Below are 21,517 nucleotides of genomic sequence, written 5' to 3'. Positions count from 1 at the left end.
GTATTTAATGAACATCGATGTGAAACTTGTTTTTGTGAAACTGGTAAACCGGCTACGATAGGTCAGCTTGGTCAGCTAATTAAAATTCAGGGAATGAAATGCAGCGAACGGGCAACGACAAACTCATAAGCAAATTGCTTCCATAGCAAGCGATCGTGTTAATGATGTTGTCCAATTAAATGTATTTTTCTCACCATGTTCGCAATTATGGTGAACATTGCGATCTTATCTAAATTACAAATAGTATCAAAAAGGCAAACATTGATTAGAAACGTATATTTCGGAGAGATGAACGTGGAGAAAATAATACAATGATTTCATAATCGTGTAAGATCATCTTAATATTATTGAAACTAAACTTCATCTCATATCAGAACTTCAGGTCATCTTAAAGTTTTGTACATGGAATTCTTTTATCGTTTTGATTTACGGCCTAGAATTGGTCCTATGAGTGCACGAGTATCTCTTATTTGCCAAATCAATAAACTCCGCAAAACAAAAAATAAAGAAAATTGATAAAATTGCATAAGATAGTAGCAAAATTTGAAAAATTTGAGAAAGTGGAGTTAATTATTTTCGCCTGTATAATAATAAACGACTCGAATATCCTTCACATATTTGTGACACCTTATACATACAGTATACAGTATACAGCTCTACACATACACAGCGGCATACAGCAATACGACACTTAAATTAAAATTGAATATTCTTAAAAATGTCAAGATAAACTAATATTAATAGCCTATGGATCCAATTCATATCATTCATCATCATTCATCATTGCACATCCACTACATAAAAAAGCTCGTTGCAGCATCGATCTAATCTGATCTAAGGATGGTGAATCAGAACGAGCGATGGTCCTCTAGGCATAATTGTCATTTCGATCTGTGGTAGAGGCAGTTGGTCGCACAATACAATCCGCATTCGATTGCATAACAAGCATCATATGCAGGAAGCGGCGTCGAGTTTCGCGGGTTCATGAGCGCCACGTGCAAGCACCGTATCGGAAATCTCGAGGAAGTGCGGCCACTCTCGCTGTTGGGATTCATTTCGAATGGAAATAGGATACCGCGTGTCTAGAGTCCAGAGTCCAGGGTTGCATCATTCACAATCGGTTTACGTTGATTCCTGTTCCCTCTGTCCACCATCGCTAACATCGGCTAAGCGAGCGGTATATGTATTGCACAGTGGACGCTCAAATACTGTTACCGACAGCTTCCTCCTCCCCCGTCATATCCATAATTAGATATTAATTCTGACGGTGAATAATCTTTGTTAGTACATATATGTACGTTTCGATAACTATGCGCCCGACTGTCTGGTTCTGTTAACAGTTTCGATGTGATGAAGCGTGTCCGCGGAACCGGTGTCCATTATACACTGTCTGTAGATAAGATGTTATTGTCAACTGCAATTCTCTAGAACAGTGATGGAGATAGGTAGTGTACATTAGATAGATAGAGTAGGTGTACTATATCGAAAGAAGAATCGATTATTTTGGTATGTAATTTAGAGTTTTTCATTGCATCAGAGTTATTTCTCTTTAATCTCATGGGTAAATAATTATGGGCAAATGTGGTTAATCATTTCCATATTTCTTTAAAAAATGTTTGTATTATCCTTTAAAAATATAAATTCACTTTGAGTCTTCATTTTTTTGGATATTTTCACGTTGAAAATTGTGCAAAAGCTCTAGATATTACGGTTTCAAACTTACGAATTTTGTTAGATAATTGTAGTATTTTTGTTATATAAGGTGATCCGGCTGAAGGAGGCCACATAAATATCTCCTTCGTTTCTTATGATATAAAAATTGTTCGTGGTGTCAAGTCCCGCGACCCGCGCGATCCGTGATGCGAAAATAAAATTGATAAATTCTTTTAAACCGAGATAATTTGAAAACGTTTATTCGAAACCGTGTTTACAATATTTGAAGTGAAAGGCAGTTAAAGCCTCTAAAAGCTATATCTTGCGAAAACGTTTTTATATTATGTTTTTATGACGATATTAAGACAATTTAAATTGTAAACAAAGTCGGCAGTTGAACAAACGTTGGGGATCTTCCCAAACATTTTCGAAGGAAAGACTCCGACGTTTTTTCATCTCCGACGAATATAAATGTAGCGACTCACAGAAGTCAGCAGAAGTAAGAGTTTGAGTTTGAGTTTGAGAATATTTACCGTTTGGTTATCGAATAAATTAATTAGCGTTCGTCTATCGAAGAATTAGTTATCATTTTGTCCATCGAAGAATCATCATTTTGTCAACCGAAGAATTTTATATCCGTTAGTTTGTCAGTCAATTGTCAATATCGAAATCGAGTAAGATTTGAATAAATCATTACATATTGTTAATTTATTTTCGAACAACTTTAATCCTCTCCCGTGCCAGTATTCCCGCACATAGCTGGTTAGCCGAAAGTGAAGCTTATTGCCAGTTGCATTAAATGTCAGTTGACGCTACCTTCTCGTCGGCTACTAAACAGAACGTTACACGTGGCACGTTTTTTTATGGTTTCAAAAAAGAAATAATCTGAAAAAATTTGTCTCTCCATTTTTCTTGCTTTTTCCAAGGTCATTGGTCTTTTTTGTATGTGGAAAACGTTTTTTTTTATTGTTTCTTGTAGCGGATGATAAAATACGATATGATTGGAGTATACCTGAATCATGACCTTGAAATGACCTTCAGATAATTGAAAACGATCAATGTGATGAAATTGTTAGGATAATATTTGAGCTTAGTTATTATGTTATTAAATGTTCAAAGTAATGTCCGTCGGGAATGGTACGCGTCCGGACACGAATAAGTATGGATTTGTGGTATTCTTGCAATTTATTTATATAAGGTTTGTTTCTTACCTCACTACGAAGAGATTATTGGTATATTGGTAAACAGCCTCATAATGGCCTAAATTATTCGAAGCAAGAACAAATCGATCTGATTTACACTTATGGTGCAGCTAATCAGTGCATAAGAGAAGCTAGTGTGTTGTGTTTTACGGGCTCATTCCTCAGCGTTAATTTTTCGCCATACTGAATACGAGTCCCCTAGGACCATAGGGGTTGGGGTTACGCCCAATCAGCGCGCAAGGTAACCCAGTACCTTGCTATCTGTATTAGTTAAGCCTGCAGGGGCTGTCACTCGTCTCAGGTCGAACGGGGCGTTTTCTAGGCCCTACCGTCTCTCCAGGACGGTTCCGGAGCAGTTGGTACGCTGTTCACCCGCCGACGAACCGTTCAGGAGTGGGGAGGGGGGCTCCCGCACTCCATAAACGGCCGTCTTCCCAGCATCTTGGCATCAATCACTGCCACCACGAGTCCAAACCAAAAACTGGTTGAACAGAGGGGTCGCTACTCCCTCCGGGCTCACACTCGACCCCAGTGGTACTATTCTAAGTCATTGGTCAGACTATCGTGTGGATGTACGGCCACGTCACTGCCGGCTCGGCAACCTGCTAGCTTTGCTCGGCAATCTGCTAGCTTTGTTCGGCAATCTGCTAGCTTTGCTCGGCAGACCCAGATGGGACTCACGTAAGCGGGGGCCTGAAAGTACTTTTGTACCCGGGATTTATCCCGACGGTCTCACCCTTGGCATCAGGATCGTGGGTGTGCTACTACCCAAGGCCACGTAGAGAGAGCATAACCGCGGTCAAGCATATTACACTCCCGGCGACCTTCCTTGCGGTGTACATGGAGGACTCCCGACGGTCTTTCCTGGTTGCGGAAACGTGGATTTGCCAGCTCCCATAGACTCACATAAATGAGCCCTCCCTGCGGAGTGCATAAGAGAAGCTATATGTCTGTTATGATTCAATTAAAAGCGAATACATATCGTCAATGTATTGGGTCCAGGTTTGAGTTAAATTTTTGAATCCAGCCGCCGCGAAGATTATTGAATAAATAATGTTATCTTGAATAAATAATCTGTTATCTGACCTCGTGACGACTGGATCGAAATAACTGGCTCAAACCAAATACATTTATGATATTCATTTTTAAGTGATTTGCAGTAGCCGTTTCTTGCAGCCTCACATGTGCTACACGTTATACACGTTATACACTGGGCATTTAAGGTCGCCCGACCCTCGTTTGTAAACAGAAGATAAGCGGTCGGCGGTCGGCAACCAACACTGACGCATATGCTACTACAGGCGCAAAACTATGTGTAGAATCCACTGTAGTGGTACTGATAGTTTTTTTGCGAACATCTCGAAAACTGAGACCGACCAACGGTTATATGTATAGGAAAAGGTTCAAAATGAAGAAGTAGCTCAAAATGTTGAGCTTTGCAACATATGCAGAAATCATCGAAATCGAAGTGAACGCAACGGTTGATAACAAGTTCACCAATTTTTTATATCATAAAAACGAAGGAGATATTCAGCTGACTTGCTTCAACTCGGACAACCTGCGTATCTCTATAATTGGATAATTGGCGGGTTGAGAATCATGTTAATGTACTTGTACTAGTAGTATTACTCTCATAATTTTCTCATAATTTTGAGAATTTTATGTTCAGCTTGGTTAGGGTCTTGGAAGTCTGCCACCTGTCTTTGGACTAGAACATCGCTCCGATTATACTTGATTATATTTCTTATTATTATGGTTGACTATATATTTGAATTATGCTTAACACATTGAATGCCACGCTAGTTTTACAGGGATTGCCCGTGGCGACATGAATTTTTTATTATGTAATACATATAATGTTGAAGTATTACATACAAGAGATATGTTACGGTGTATAGTCATCATTAATGAATTTATCTCACTGAGATTACCCCCGTGGCGCTAAAGTGCGATTTCACGCGATTCATTAATTTTTTGCGATTATCAATTATCTCATATTGTTTCTTCGCTTTGCTAAATAATTGTTCTATGTTGTTACGTCCCAGGACCTACCATAAATCATAATTCATCCCTCTGTCATACTTTTTCGGACCCGCAATAATCCTAAAGAACCGTCACAAAATTTAGCATTTTTTACTTTCCTGTCGAGGCCCTTAATCGCTATCAAACATCTTTCAAGTCGAAACGTTCCTTAGGGTTATTTTTTATTAAGGTAAAGTACAGAAAAAGCGGGGTTTTCCCATGCTCGACAGTTACTGGCGGGGACGTACATAATAGATCTATATTTCATGTATAAATAAAACTATTTTTATATGTTTTATACTGTATTGATTTGGTCACACCACTGTACTAACGTAATAATAAATGGTAATAATAAATAATTTATAATTATTGACATTTGTTCAAATTATGTATTTCTACAAATCTTGGCGCGTCGGTCACCGGTGACCCTGTCACAGGGTCATAAAACAATAATAGGAAAACTACGCCTGACAAACATTCTCCAGGCCACAGCCATCGAGACGATAATCAGATAGTGTCCCAGGCCCAGAAGACAGTAACAGGATAGTCACTATGACTGGAGCCCGGTGAAAACCCTTCCAGAGGGTCCAAACCCTAGCATATAAACATTCCCAAAATCATCACTCGAGCCACTCTATTATAACACTCTGAATCATTACTCTGTTTGATTCGTACAATAAATTTTACTATTATATTTAAAGTTTAATTTTTTACCTTACTTGCGAAACGTTCGAACTACGACGCGAGGAGATTACCGGTAATCTGTTAATTTTGTGATTTCTTGTGTCTCCTACGTGACAACCGACATGGCCAAGTTGAATGCCGGTCACCGGTGACCGTCGTGGCATTCAATGTGTTAATTATACTTGATTGCTTTCATTTAATTTTCCTTTATTCGAAGTCTTTCGTATAAAAACTGAATGAAGAGATGGGGAACATCTTATTTTAAAATATTTAAAATTAATAAGAATGCGAGATAACAAAAATTTACATTTACATGACAAAATAAAGTCATATTATTATATAGAATAAAATTATTTTATAGATGAATGCTCACAGAAAACAAATCATGGTTGCACTAATAACGTTCTCACTTGAATGCATGTTCACATCGCAGCTATTCTGTAATAGTTCCTGGATTGTCCACTTTCTGAAATCCACAAATCGGGAGAGGCACAGACCCAGCTATCGACTCGAGAACATAACGGTGTAATTGGAAAGTTGCCCGGTATTTGATGAAAAGGCGAACGTCTTTCTTGTCCTTTGATCGACGTTCCAGAAGCATTCAACCTGAAACGAGTTTTATCTACTACTAGCTGTTCCTTTTTCATTGGTTTTGTTAAAGCCATCAAGTCATGCAACTTGTAAGTTGTAACTAAATATAATCGCGTTTTGCGATGAACCGCAGATAACAATTTTGACAAGTTGTCAATGCTTTAAGATAAGTTCTTTTTTTTTATTTGGAAGTAGTTTACAATCAATTCTCATTGAGAATTATAAGTAAATTATTCTAACGTGAATAATAAATGATTATCGTATGTTTGGTTCTAGCTGAATCTAATGTTTAAATCTAAAGGGTAATGTCTTTTTAGCCTGTGTATCTGATCCGTCGTGTCAAGTAATTGAGTAACTAGTGGATTTTGATGGTTGTTAATTCTTATGTTATATCTATTACTGAATTTGGATATTTCTTCTTTAACTGTAGGTATCTTAAAGTCGCAATGTATTATTTCGTTGGTAACATACCAAAGTGCATCTATTAAGGATCTTAGAGTTTTTCATTGGAATCATTGGAGAATTTCTATGTTGGAATTACTCGCTGTTCCCCACGGTTGGATCCCATAGGTCCAAACAGGTTATGGCTTATTTTACTCTGCACGCTTAAGTTGGAACGTCTGCCAATGAGCCAGTAGAATTTTCTAAATTTTAATTTAAGTTGCTTGGATTCAAGATGTTTTTTTTCGTGGGGGGGGGCGGGTAGTGTCGGACTCTTACCGACTAAAACCCCACGGTGGTCTTCATGACGCTTGTCAGGAGTGAGGATTCAAGATAAGTGTGCAAAATTTAACGGTTGATCTGGAATCGTGAAATCTTCATGTAAATTTGTAAATATTTCTACTATAAAACGCTAACTTTCATTTAATTTTCTTTTATTCGAAGTCTTTCGTATAAAAACTGAATGAAGAGACGGGGAACAGTTTTTGCTAGGAAGAAGATTGGAGAAAAATTTTGTGTGAAATTATAGCTAATATGGTTAACATGGTTCTAAATGTGGAACACGAATGGAATACAATTCAGAAAAATGACAAAATTGTTATAGTATCTCTGACGTCGTTGAAGGGTTATAGGGTCCTATTGTAAATAGTACTAACACATACATATTTCGTTTTTAAAATTATGATTAATTTATATCTTTTCAAACTATAGTGTTATAGTGTTATAGTCTGCACTATTGTTGCATTCATTGGTGTAGGAAAAATCCGTTCTGAAAACGGTAACATTTATTTTCTGACATCTGATGTTGCTAGCATGTCCATTCCCGTCTGATTTACAAACGAAAACACCAGGATGAAACGCAACGAAATTCACAGTGATAGTGGAATCGAATGCGTTTCCTTTGTTGAAATCGATGGAACAAAAACACAGCGTTTATCGTTTCACAGGGCTTGGGACATGGTTTCAACATTTTGGACGTAGGCGAATTACTATGTACTTCCGATACCGTATCATTCGGTTGCCCGTATTTTTCATGCTCGACCGAGCGATTAAGCCCACGACGGCGAACAATGAAACGATCGGCGAATCTCCGTGTGGCTGGCACTGTTGGTTTGCTTGTTGCGAAAGCGTGCAAGTTATGCGCCGTTAACGTAGCTCGCCATTGGATGCGATCCAAATTTCTCGGATCGTAACAGTTCGATGCTCGATCTTTCATTTTTGGAATTCCTCCTTCGATGAGTCATCGTCAACGTCACTGATGGGTGGAGAATAACAATTTAAGGAAATAGGGAGATAATGATAGTCTTGGATGCTTTTGCTATTTTACTGGATACCGAAGAATTGTTTTTTGAGGAAGATAATAGATGAGATAGTAGAATTGTAGAATATACTGTTCCTTCGAAGGATCTGGCCACGGGGCGAGCGAAAGGGTGGTTATTAAGGATGGGTCATTCCCGTCATCGCACATCGATAGAAAAAACAGCAACCGATTTCGTGGACTGCGCCCTTTTCAGCCATCGCGGAATGAGTTTCATTGCCGGATTCAGAACGGATTTTATGCCTGTGTGGTATCAATAGAGCGAACCGGAGCGTATCGGATGGAAATACGCGCATCGGTCTTTGAACTGTCGACAAACGCTCGGTAACCACCACACACTGTGCCGAAAGAGCCCGAAAAGGTTCAGTCTCTCACTGCATCTGCATTCTCTTGATACCGATATGAAAGAGCAGGTTACCATCTCTTCCTTCATAAATATGTATTTTATACGAAACATTTCGTACTTTCATTAGCACTGTAATGATATCCAAGTATCACGTTTATATTAATAGATATAATAAAATAAAAAAAATCATATTAATATTAGATAAATATAATAAAATTAATATAATCATAGCATTCGTTTTTCATTAGTGTTAACGAAATTTCAAGACGTTTCTTATAATTTTTATAACATGTAATATATAGATACATGACAGTTTTGGGTGTTTAGATATTTTTATGAATCAAAGATCGATGATTCTTCTTTTTGTAAAAAGTGATATTTTCAGTGAATTACTTTACATGTTAGACATTTTGTAAAGGAAGATACGTACGTATATATGTTTTGTAATAGCAGCATTACAAAAATTGAATGACACTTTCAAATAAATGCAAGTAAAAATCGATAACTTTCAATTGTATGTAATTTGGTATTTTAATAACTTTAAGTGAAAATATATAAATTGGTCAATATTTCACTGCTATTTTGTAGCCTTTTGGTATTAGTAAACATTTATATCTAACTTTATTATCTTTTTGCGTTTGGAGAGAAGGATTTATGAAAACGTATCCACATTTAAAATATGGAAAATTTACCGAAGTAACTATTCGTGTGAGGATTCATGACTCAACATCGTCATTCAAAATGAGTATTCACCATGAACTCTATAATTGGCGATATATGTAGGAGATGGCCGTTTACGAAATTACGCGGTGTTCCGGCGACGTGGACGTTTGTCAAATGCAATTAGCGCACGCGATAAGCAAATACATACCAGCGTCAGTGTGATTAGGTGAGCTTTCGAAATGTATACGTCGAACAGGTCGTGAATAGAAAATTCGCCTTTGGCTCTCGTTTCGTCTGTATAAAATAATTCGAGAGGTCGCAAGTAAACGAATTTTAATTAAGGCATGTGGAAAAGAAGATAGCAGATACGAGTCCCGTGAAAATTGAACAAGCGGAAATGTCAAGATAAAACAGTCGAATTGGAAGCGAGGAGAAGCAGAATCGAGGAAAAAAAAATACAAGATAAGATATTGATTTCTCGGCGAATTCCGGTCGCCTACAGCGGTCTCGCTCTCCGTTTCCGATTTTTCCTCGCTTTCTATCAAATTCACGGATTTTATTTGCGGTAATGTATTCCCGATCGCTGGTTTCGCACATGCATACATCCTTGGCGAATGATAAACCACAAAAATTTTAAACCAGCTCAAATCAGCGAGAAAAGATCTGCTTTTTTCTCTCTCTGTTGAGTGAACTTTTAAAACAAAAATTTTCCAATAGTCGTGAGTAGAATAGTTGTATATGTAGTTGGTTGCAATTCTTTTATGATTGGCGGTGCTTATTTTTACCAAGCTGGCTTGATATTTCATGCTAGATTTAGTTCTCCTGTACAAATATCTATAATATTTGCATAAACAAATAATACATTTCTCAATTGGTGTCGCCAATAATGTAAACTCTTAATAAAAGAATTCATTTACAATTAAGTTATAAGTAATTAGATACTTTTTCCATCAATTTATTGATTTCATTCCTGGGTAATGAGAGAAGAATAAATTCATTTTACTGATGGACTGTGACACGCTAGCTTTTGATGTTGACAGTCATAATTTACATGGTAATATCAATTAATTTATGTAATTTGTCATGCAATTGCTTCATAAAGCATTAATATTGAGTTTGTAAATTAGTCTATTGTTTTCTTAATCACAATTTTCTACTTTGATCTCAAATGTAGAATCAGTAATTCTGCCGACCAGATTGAGTTTTCAATGTATGTACAGCCCAAAGGCAATATTTTAATTTCATGTTATATTAGTATTATAATAATACTGTTATAGTTATACGTATAGAATTACTTGAAATTCGTTGCTTTTGAAATATAAAGTGAAAAATTTATCAGACCAAAAACCATTGCAGACATACACATCTCTATAATTTCCAAGATAATTAATTATAAGACATTATAAGAGATCAAATTATTTGCTTTTTTCTTATGATAGATTAGCCATGTCATAAAAAATTTACTTTATTTTTTAACATTGGTATTCATCCCAAATTCTTTCCCATTGCTTCGCGTACAAAAAGAAGGAAGCGTTTTGTTTCATTTTCACGTGGAAATGGATTGAACGCAGAAAGTCCGTAGCTGGAGACGTTCGTTTCGTCGTATGAATCGCAAAATCTAACGAGCAGATTCCGTGAAGCGGCTCATGAAATGATAGAGAAATGAAGTCGGACAATCGTTGACGAATCGGTTCGGAGCTCTCTGTGATTAACTGCTTCGATGGATCGCTGAATTGACCAGTGCTCAATTCGTGAAATAATTTTTCCGGCCATTCGCAATTATTCAATGTGACCGTTTCGAATCGTTTCGGCGAAATCACTGTAATCGGTCCTGGTCAAATGAAAGATTTTGTGTTTTAATTAAACGTAAAATTTTCTCTGCGATCCCATTGTACGTACGTGATTCTTCTTCCCCTCCCCATTCAAGAATTGAGCTTCGTCCTACTTTATCGAATAAAAATTTCTTGTTTTATGAATTCTTCGTACGTAGTAAAACATGTATTTTTAAAATTAAGGACAGTCGAGGACTTTAAAAAAAGTGAGCTATCAGCTGATTTGTAGTAGGCAACAGTACATGAATGTTAATAAAACGAATGAATTAATGAGAAACTAATGAACAAAGTTGATAAATAATACGTTAAAACGTAGCTAATATTAAAAAACTTTTGACGCAGTTTATTTAATTCATCCTTATGGTGAAAGTTTCTCTTCTTCTAGAAATCTTCATCTTCTCAATTTCTCCTCCTAATATTTTAATATTTCTATTTTAACCACTATACTATCGGCATATTTTTCTAGTAGCACTATAAACTAGTCGAAACAATAAATATTTAATAAATAGTTCAAAGAAAAATTTTGAATATTCCTACTGTGGCAATTGCTACGATCTTAAAAAGTTAATATTGCCATATTTCTAATTTTCTCATATTTATTTCCTAAATGTTTAAATCATAATATCCAAGAGAAATTCAAGTAACGTGTACTCACCATCGGATCAATGTCGATCAAGCAATTCGGAACATGTGGCGAGAGTAGGAGCCAGAGAATTGAAATTTCGTCGCGAAATTTTATAGGTGTCTAGGCGTCGTAAATTATAGAATTGTTCAATAAAAGTTGTCCCTCTTGGAGAGACATAGGATAACCTGCACGCCAGAGAAAAATCTTTTGTATAGAGAACGATACATCAAGCCTCAGGGATGGTAGCGAGTCCGATTTAGTTTTCGAGGTGAAAAGGAATTCTCCATATATTCCTCTCGATTTCTGCTCGTACGTGATCAGAAGGAAAAAATTGGTCCTCGTTCGAGCCTTTCGGCTCGAGTTATGGTCGCGTATACAATTGTCTCCGAATTTATAGCAACCCCTGATGAAATGTAGTAGGAGTATGAACCTTTCTCGACGTTTAATCGTAACGGAGAGGCTACGTACGATCGAGCAGAAGCGATACATCGTCACAGATACGGCTATTGGCTTTTAGATTGCGTACCGGAGACAGAGTAGTTACGTTAACTGCATCATAAACAGCAATTTGATGGCGATACTGTTCCGGATTTCCTTCGGACGAACGATTTGACGAATTAGAGATGTTCGGGTCTTCAATTCTAAAACTATTCACGACTATGGTATAAAATAATCTTTTTTTTTTTACAAAAGAAGTCAAAATGAAAGAAATGTAAGAACACGCTTTTATCCACATATTTTACAAAAGGTCATTCAGATTCTCCAAAAATGCAATGTTGGTGGATTCATGTAAAATTTCTTAAAAGATTGCCAATTACTTGGTATTATTTTGCATTTCTATTTATAATATCATAGAATATGATATTCATTGTATATTTTTAGTTATTTTTCACTACATAGACGTTCAGAAAATGTCTCAAGGTACTAATACTTGTCAAATAAAATTAAATACAAATAGTTTTGTGACAAGACAATGCAAATCATAGTTGAAAAGAAATAAAGAAATTTCTACAAGATACATAAAATGAAACAACATGTCAATTTACGAAACCGAAAATCATAAAACCATACTCGTTAGTGTCTTGATAACTGTAGTTATTAAATTTACAATTTTATAAAAATCACATCGCATGATATTTCTAAACTTCGTCACGTTTCTTCAACAACAACGTTATTCCAATGCGAATCACCAACACGAACTCTTTGAAAATTATATCTTTTGAGAGTAGAGCACAGCAAGTTCTAAAGACTTTCCGATAGTTGGCCCTTCCAGTGCGATGCTTGTAAGTTAAACGCAATTAGAACAGAGTCGAAAATCGAGGTTCGGTGGAAATGTTTATTACGTGTGCGCATAGAGTAGAATCGAATGTCGTTAGGAGGACCGATGTTATTTCCATGAACGAAGAATAATGGGAAGATCGTAGAGCGCCGAGCTTGCAGAAACGGCCTCGATGAACTACTGGCTTTGCGAAATCATGAAGACAGATCGAGGCGACCGAATCGCTCGGCATCGTTGTCGCTATGAAGAAATTTCTTCACTTCCCGTGAATTCTCTATGTGATTAAAAACGGACCTTTCTCTCCACTGGAAGTCGTTCCAATAGACTGTATTTGTCATCCGAAATGTTCGTTTTTGGCGACGGAGAATTGTGATACCTCAGCATTTTTGAAATTTTGGTCCCTATTTCATTTTTGTCCATTATTTTGCCGTTTTTCTTTTGTTAAATTTGTGTGTGTGAAATATTCTTTCTACAAAGTTTGATTTTGACGAACTAATACTACTTATTAGATTTTGTTCTACTGTTAATTATCAATTGCATTAAAAGTGATGAAATTTGGTATAAATTATGTATTTGTATCAAGTGCTAGGAAGATTTAATAAAAATATCAAAACTTTAATTTTATTAAACTTATTATTATATTTTATATTATATTATATTATATTTTATTAAACTTTAAAATTAACGTTATATTGATTATCACGAATAATTAAAGTATTCGTATAACTTTCTTATATGAATTTATAATTGAAAAAATTTCACGTTTGAGGAAGATGTAAAGTAATCTCTATTCTACTTAAACAATCTTTTATTATTTATTTTTACTTAGTCAGTGCTTTTCGGCTTTGGACGAGTTTTCGGTTTTACATCTTGTTTACTTATCACGCTTTTTACATTTTCTCATTCTTATGGTGTTATCACCTTATCACCTCCCTTATATCTATTTATACTCTTTTCTTATGTATCTACCTCCCTTTTTATCCACTTTATTATATTGCACTCCGTTGTATAATCTATCTCTAAAACTATTGCAACTTTTGGGCTTTTGCCTCCTTGCTGTGCTTCCTTATTGTCGTTCCTTCCTATCTTGTATTGCCCTTCTCTTCTTCATTATTGTTTTCAGCTCCTTTATTCTTTCTCCAGTCTCATTTAATATTTTTTCTGTTTCCTTTGGTCCTCCCGTTATTTCGCATTCTTCTGTTACGTGTCTCAAGTCTTCTTCTTTCCTTTTACATAGTCTACATCTTTCTTCTCCCTCTTCTTTCTAGTATTCCCTTGCTTTTGTCTCGTTTCCACATCTGAATCTTGCTAGTATTTTTCTGTCCTTTCACTTCATCCTCCCTTCTAAGTATTTTGGTAACTCTTTTTTGGCGATTTTTCTATAATGTTTATTATATTTTGACTCCCTTATCCTTTCCCCCCTCTTTTCTACTTCTCTCTTTCGCCTTTCTTCTATAATTTGGTCTACTGTCATCCTTCCTTGTTCTTCTCTTGCTTCCCTTTGTGTCCCTCCATTTCTCACCTCTTCTAGTTCCTTCTTTCTCTTTCTTGCTCCTTTTCCTTCTTGGCCAATTCCCCAGTTTCTCTCTCTTTCCTCTATGCACTCCTTTACTAGTTCCTTTTTTGACTCTATGGTTTTCCCGTCATACCTTGCTGCTCTTCTTAGTGCTTTTTCTTTGATTTCTGTTAGCTTGCATTCCTCTATCAATATATAATTCGGTGTTGTCATATCTAAATCTAAGATCCATTTCACATATCTTCTTTGTATTCTAGCCAGTCTTTCTTCCATGTTCCAGCCCCATACCTCTGCTAAACAATCTTTTAATTCATAATTAATAAATTAATAACTCCATTCCAAGAATTTTGCAATCCAGAAACCGATAATTCTTATAAATCTACAATACTAAAACCAATTAATCGTTAGGATAGTGATATATATAGGGATTCAACAATACAAAAATTACTTTGGTTAAATACATGTCTTAATGAAACTGTATACAATTGTACATAAAAGGATGCTGCCTACGTACTAATCTAGTATATCTTGCATCCATACAAGCCGTCAAAATTCAAGATTATGAATATTATAAATATGTTAAATACCATCTGAATGCATTTGAAACTTCCATCATGCGTAAATGGCGAGTTCCAGATAGTAAATCAGAAGTAAGCAGTGGACACGGTGCAAAGTCGAAGTTCCAGAGAACTGTGCGAACGAGTGTTCCACTCGGCTCCTTAACAAGTTTACGGGAGCATAACGTTAAAACGGTAACGTTCATGACTGGCCATTCCACGCGATAAATTTCTCCATGAACGCACCGTCTTGGATGGCAGAAAGGCGTCGCTAACCATCGGAACCCTCTTATCTGCGACTGCTAAGTAGAAAGGTGACAGTAACGCCATGTAGAAATGACACGTTATAACGATAAAAGACATTTCACGGCTAGTTTCTTCGATGCATTCGCAATTCTTAGGCTCGAATTCACGTTAGAGAACCAAACGATCATCCTGGAAATGTACCTAATAGCAATTCGCGAAATTATTATTGCTAACAGCTCAGCAATTTTATTGACGTTCAAGAAGAATTTTAGTGAGATACGCGGATATTTCTGTGGTTCTCAAATCCAAACAGCTTGAATAAGTAAGAATAGTATGTAGAAAGATGTTTAAAGTGTGGGAATTTTACCATTTTGACTTCATGGAGCAAAAATTCACTTTTTTAATTTATGAACACGTACTATATACCACTGGGCAAAAGTTCTATAGAGTCGAAGAATTTGGAAAATAAGAACAAAAATTTTAGAAGATTCCCTGTCAAAAAATATTCACGTAATATTTTTTTAGTATATATTTAGTATATAAATGAACAGTGTATCTGGATTTCCTGCAATTGGATATTTTTTCTTCTTAGTGAATTTATATTGGAATGAAAACCTGCAGTATTCGTAATACACCTCTGTTAGCTTTTGAAACCATCTTCGTGATGAAATCAAAAATAGCTATGAACTTTTTTATTGTTTTAATATTCTATAAAGTAAATCTAAAATGAAATCTTCTACAAACGTTGACGTATAGCCTAAAAAATAATTTACATCAAAAGATTCAAGAGCGGAATGATCGATTTAGCCGGGATATTGGAATCTATTTGCCTGTGAAACACAAATGCAACCTATCGTTTCTCGGTTACATTGGGCACGTGATTGTAACGCTGCTCACATGAAGCGTTTAGCATTAAATCGCGACGCCAACGAGCGCGTGAGCTTGTGTAATTGAGGCTGCCACCATGCAAGTGCTTGGAGTATATACTGTTCTTATCAATCGTAATTTATACGCAGTTTATATAGTATCCTATGCAAGCAATTCTATCATATTTGGAATAGCAGCAAATTTATAGTCCAGTAGAAAACGTCGTAGGAGGCGAATTTCAATGTCTCTTTTCCAAAAGTGTCTAATCCCTGTACAAAAGATTCAATCATATTCATAAAAGATTTTTTTTTTATTATTTAATTTGTACTTTACAATTTGTCCAGCTGGACATTTGATAAATTTTTCTAACTTAATTGCTAAATAACATATGCAGCAGGATACCATCAGGATACCCCCCAGCAGGATACCATCTTCCAGTTTGACTATTTTATTTCTTCACTGATGTCAGTAGGATGTTTTCTTTTTAGTCTTTTTTCTATGACAGTTTTGCTCGCTTCAGCAGCCAGCTGGTTTGGATGTGTTACCGTTTTTTCCTTGTATCTTTCTGTGTACTTGCTGATTTCTTCTTTGATCGTTGATATTTTTAAGTCTTTACGTATATCCTCGTTTCTGACATACCATGGGACGTTGACTATTGTTCTCAGTATCTTCGATTGTAGCGGCTCTTGTTTATTTATGTTGCTCATTGCTGCTGCCCCCCATAGTGTTATTCCGTCCAGATTGGATTTATTATCGTTTTGTAGATTTTTAATTTATTTTCTATGCTGAGTTTAGAGTTTCGACTATTTAGCCAGTACATCTGTCTTCTTTTTATCCTATTTTGTCTATTATCGATTTAATATGATGCTTCCATGTAAGTTGCGAGTCTAAGTGGAGTCCTAGGTATTTAACTTGCTTTGTTTATATTATGTGCGTACCATTTAATTGGATATTTAGTGGTTTTCGTTTCCTTAGTGTAGATGTAATAAGGTTGCATTTACTGGGGTTTGCTTTTATTTGTTTATCTTGTAGCCAGTTTTCTATTTTTGTGATATGCTCTTGTAGTAATGTGACTGCTTTCTGGATTAGTATGCCTGACTAGTGTAGCCGTGTCGTCCGCGAATGTCAGTATTTTGCTGTTGGTAGTTGTTGGTATGGCGGCCGTGTATAGTGTGTATAATATCGGTCCTAAGACGCTTCCTTGCTGCTTTATTTTTACTACAAAGGGTCTATAGCTTAGGTATGATTTGAGTAAGTGATGGATTTATCCCGGGGAGTGTTTTTTGATTGTTTGTAAGAAGCTTAAATGGTTCACTTTGTCAACTGCTTTCTCAATATCCATGAAGAGGGCTGTTCATTATTGTTTCTTTTCTGTTGCTAGTAAAATTTCATTGACGAGCTTATTCATGAAAGATGTCTACAAGTTTTCGAATACAATCGTGGGCCCGTGTATATTTAAATCAAATACTTAGTGTTACCATCTGCACGCTTATCGTTAGCATATCTTTATTATCTAATGTAATAATCATGAAACATTTACTGTATTGTTTATTCGTATGCTTTCATAGAATAATTTCACCATTCGCTGAGTGCCATTTATTCTCGTAGAATCCGCGTATTCCAATTCAATTACGAGAGCCTAGGACGCGAACAACTCAATATACGTATAAGTCTTAATCATAGGAGGTAACAGGATACGAACAAGAAGCCTACATTGTAATACGAATAGTTACAGCGTTGTTTGCTACGAAGCAACAGAGCACGATTCTCCACCCCCTCCTTTGACACTGTTATCTTATTGTTATTCAGGGAGACAGTTAATTACCCTCGCGGTTTCAAATTTCTCAACCGCGGTGGGAAATTCGGGGAAGAGCCACGTACCGTAGCGAATCACGAATTGTTTTGTAATGCCTAATTCTTGAGCTCCAACGAACTTGAATAGCGTATTAACGTTTATTTTTAAATTTTCTTATGGAATCGACAAATTGGATATCATCTATTATTTATCGATCGAAAGAATGAAATTGAAGAATAAAAAATCAAACAAATTTTCTCTAATATCTTTTTCTTATATTATACTATTATATTCTTATATTATATAGAAAAACACTAACCGTAGTGTATATACTAGCTCACAACAATAATTGAATATTTCTTTTTTATAATATAATAGTTATAGTATTAACTATATTATATTAACTACATTAACTATAATATAATTAATATTAACTATATTATAACTATTATATTAACTATCATTATTTTATTAACTATATTATATTAACTATAATTATAGTATTAACTATATTATATTGACTATATTATAGCTATTATATTAACTATTATTATGTTATTAACTATATTATATTAACTATAATTATAATATTAGCTATATTATATTGACTATATTATAACTATTATATTAACTATAATTATAGTATTAACTATGTTATATTAACTATATTGACTATAATATAATTAATATTAACTATGTTATAACTATTATATTATAAAAAGGAAATATTCAATTATTTTCGTGAGCTAGTATATACACTACGGTTAGTGTTTTTCTTCGAAAGCGAGAAAAGTTAAGTGCAACGAAAATAGAAGATACTGATATATTAGCAGTTTTACCAAAAAATGCATTTAATGTAAAGTTCAGAATCTACTTCCAGTATCGAAATGTTACTAGTAATAGCACGTGGCTTACGGACTTCCAAACGGCAATAGATCTAATTCAATATCCGTTATATTTATATAGAAATGGAATGCATGCATAATTTGTTCATGGTGCTGCGAGGATTAAGAAAGTAAAAGTCAGACGTCTCGTGGATGAACGTAGCGTCAAGCGAACATGCTTCTAGCAAACAATGGGACTTACCGGGTGTAATACGAAGAAGCGGTTTCCTAGATTTGTACCGATTAAAACCGTCCTACTTTCGCGACATCGTGTTTCTCATTATGACAGTTCGTTGATCGATCGCGGTCTTCTACAGTCTTCTTCCAAAACTAAAATTTCGACCCACTTTCACGACACAAATTATTTCAACCTGGGCAACTCATTTGATTTGTCAACATTTGATACGTTTCGATCGTGTAAACTGTTTTTTTACAAAAGTTTAGAGGGCTCGTTAAACAGTGGGTCACTTTGACAAGTCCTTATCGGTTTCGCCTACCAAAGTGAACGAGAAATATAGTTAGCCCAAACATTCTCCTGCATTTTCCTTCCTTTTTCATATTTTTTTTTTTTTTCAGTCCACGTGTTGGATAAATCGAGTATTGTGTTAGAGCAATTCCAATTATTCCACCGTTTGCGATACAAGATCGAACAGCTGGCACGGTTTGTACACAACCGGGTTGCTTTTGTACGCAGGATCGTTTAAACTCGATATATTTGGATCCGACTCAATAAAGATCTCAGCCGCGATGTTACCGCGAGATAAATGTTGTACCAAAATTACAGTCGCAGCTGACCTCGTCCCGAAAGTGCAATATATTTTGCGAGCTCCGGCCAACACGCCAAAACGATGTACCTACTATCCAGACACGATTGCATGAACCACCAGTGCACCGGCTACGCGGCTGGATATTGTGTGAATCAAATTGCTTTTCGCCTTGCCCCCCCCCCCTGTCGGCAAAATTTTCCCTCCTTCCACGTCACGTCGTGTCATCCTGCGCGCCCGTCCTCTTTGAATCTATCGAGATAATCTTTTTTCTCCTGAAAGTAAATTTTTTATCGCGAATAGGATACAGTATTTGGATGTATCTTGATTTGGATGATAATTTTGATGTATCTTGGTAATCATTTAAAGCAGACCTCAATGTGGTATAAAAAATAACTGTATCGTATTAGTGTATGGTTGTCATATTATTGGATCTACATATAACGATTGAAGGCAAGTGAATTTTCTTTTTAGGTGCTGGCAAAGTTTCGTTAATATATTACATCGACCAAGTCTGTCATTTTCCTGCAATTTAAATCTAGAGTTAAACGCATTGTTGAAGTGAAACGAAGATTTTAAGTGGTGAACATAATTAAAATAAACGTGACGAGGTAATTTATGATGATTCCAACAAAGCTTGTGACTTGTTTCTGTGTTTTAAATTATTATATAAAATGGAAGAAATATTGATTGTAAGATAATTATGGAAAATCCCACGAAGAATATCTTCAAAAGAACTAGGAAGCTTAGAACATATTATTAATTACTACTTACTTACTAATTCATATTATTATTACTCTTTGTGCGTAAATGATTTCGTGGTTAAAAAGACGATTAATTCAATGGAATTTTAAACATTATCAAAAAGATCGCTAATGGTGGAAAATTTACTTCAGAAACTTTGACTCAAATAAAAGGAGTTTTGATAGACCTTACGAAGAAAAGTGTCTTACACGAAACTCGGATAGCATGAAATATCCACTAAGAACGTAACATAGTCCTGGACGTTTTAGACGTGCAACGTCGCGTAAATCTTAAGACGGATGAAAGGTTGACGGTTTTGGGGTTCTGGCGAAGTTTAACGAAAAGACGTTTCAATTTCGCTAAAAGCTTTCATCGATTGCATCGGATGACGGCGGTCATGAGGCCGATGCGTTTAATACGGTTGCGATCGATTAAATAGAACGACGCGACATAATTTATGCGCGGCTTGCGGCGTATTGTGTATCGCACGGGGTAATGGATACGCGGCAGCTTCTATTGCTGATTTGATTTTATCGGACTCACCGGATCGAATTCGATAATGATAGAGCGATATTTGCTGTTGGTTTATCCAGGATTCTGACGTTTTTACCAGAGAGAGAGAGAGGGAGAGAGAGAGAAAGAGAATGGTATCATATATTGGAAACGGTATTATACAAACTGACTTTCTCTTCGTGCCCTATGATCAAATTTATTTATATTACAGTCGTTCACTAAATCGTGAACGTACCTCGATTATGGCTGCCTACATCTCTAAAGATAGTTTCCAAAAATAACACTAAAAATTTATTGAAATCTCTATCCATTCGCTATTTGGTTTCCTTCGGGCAGAATATAAAGAATCGTGGTTAAATGTATACTGCTGTTCGAAAGGATCTATAGCTTTTGTTTCACTAAATCGTCGAAGAAATAGAATACTGAAAGATTTATAAACACACCTTACCCCAAGTACACACGGAACAAGAATAACTGTATTCACTTAAATTGCAGATCTTAGCGAATTGCGTATCCTTCGAGTCGATGGAAGCCTTGAATCAGGCTAAGAAGAGGTAGTTAGAAATAAACCTTATCGTAGCTTCCTACGAGAGCTTTTCAGACCCTCCATTCTGAAATTATTCACCGGCTGTACGTTAGATCGCATACAGTTTTGTTCCTTGTTATCTGTCGAATACAGGCGAGCTTTTAGATAAGGCAAAGGCTGTAGGATTTGAGAGAGTCATCTTTTATTCCTCGAGTGGCTCTTGTGAAGTCGTACGCACGGATACTCATGCACGTCTTCAGACCGTTTTGGCTAGTAGTGTTATTATAATCAATACTTACCTCAGCCTGCAAGGCTTTCTTTCTCTTCCCTTCTCTTCCTATCTCTCATTCTCCCTATGTCTCCCCTTCTCCATCTTTGTAATAATCTGCTCACTGTTAAAGTTCTCAAATACCCTAAGGGAGGTGTTGCAAACTTGGAACCCTCGATTT

At 35.9% G+C, this 21,517-nt stretch overlaps 1 protein-coding gene and 1 long non-coding RNA gene across 2 annotated transcripts in view; one reads left to right on the top strand and one right to left on the bottom strand.

Moving 5' to 3' along the window:
- LOC139988342 (uncharacterized) overlaps positions 1-21,517 on the top strand; it is a 446,678-nt gene that overhangs the window by 31,104 nt on the left and 394,057 nt on the right. The gene's annotated exons all lie outside the window — the stretch shown is intronic.
- Positions 13,785-14,461, bottom strand: LOC139987872 (uncharacterized). Its single transcript, XR_011799960.1, has 2 exons — positions 14,261-14,461; positions 13,785-14,207 (listed from the first exon to the last, which is right to left on the bottom strand). It is a non-coding gene; the product is annotated as an uncharacterized lncRNA (long non-coding RNA).

The sequence above is a fragment of the Bombus fervidus genome, chromosome 6 (assembly GCF_041682495.2).
Source record: "Bombus fervidus isolate BK054 chromosome 6, iyBomFerv1, whole genome shotgun sequence".
NCBI lineage: Eukaryota > Metazoa > Arthropoda > Insecta > Hymenoptera > Apidae > Bombus > Bombus fervidus.
Note: the sequence above shows the minus strand (reverse complement) of the source record. Positions and strands in the feature narration are given on the sequence as shown.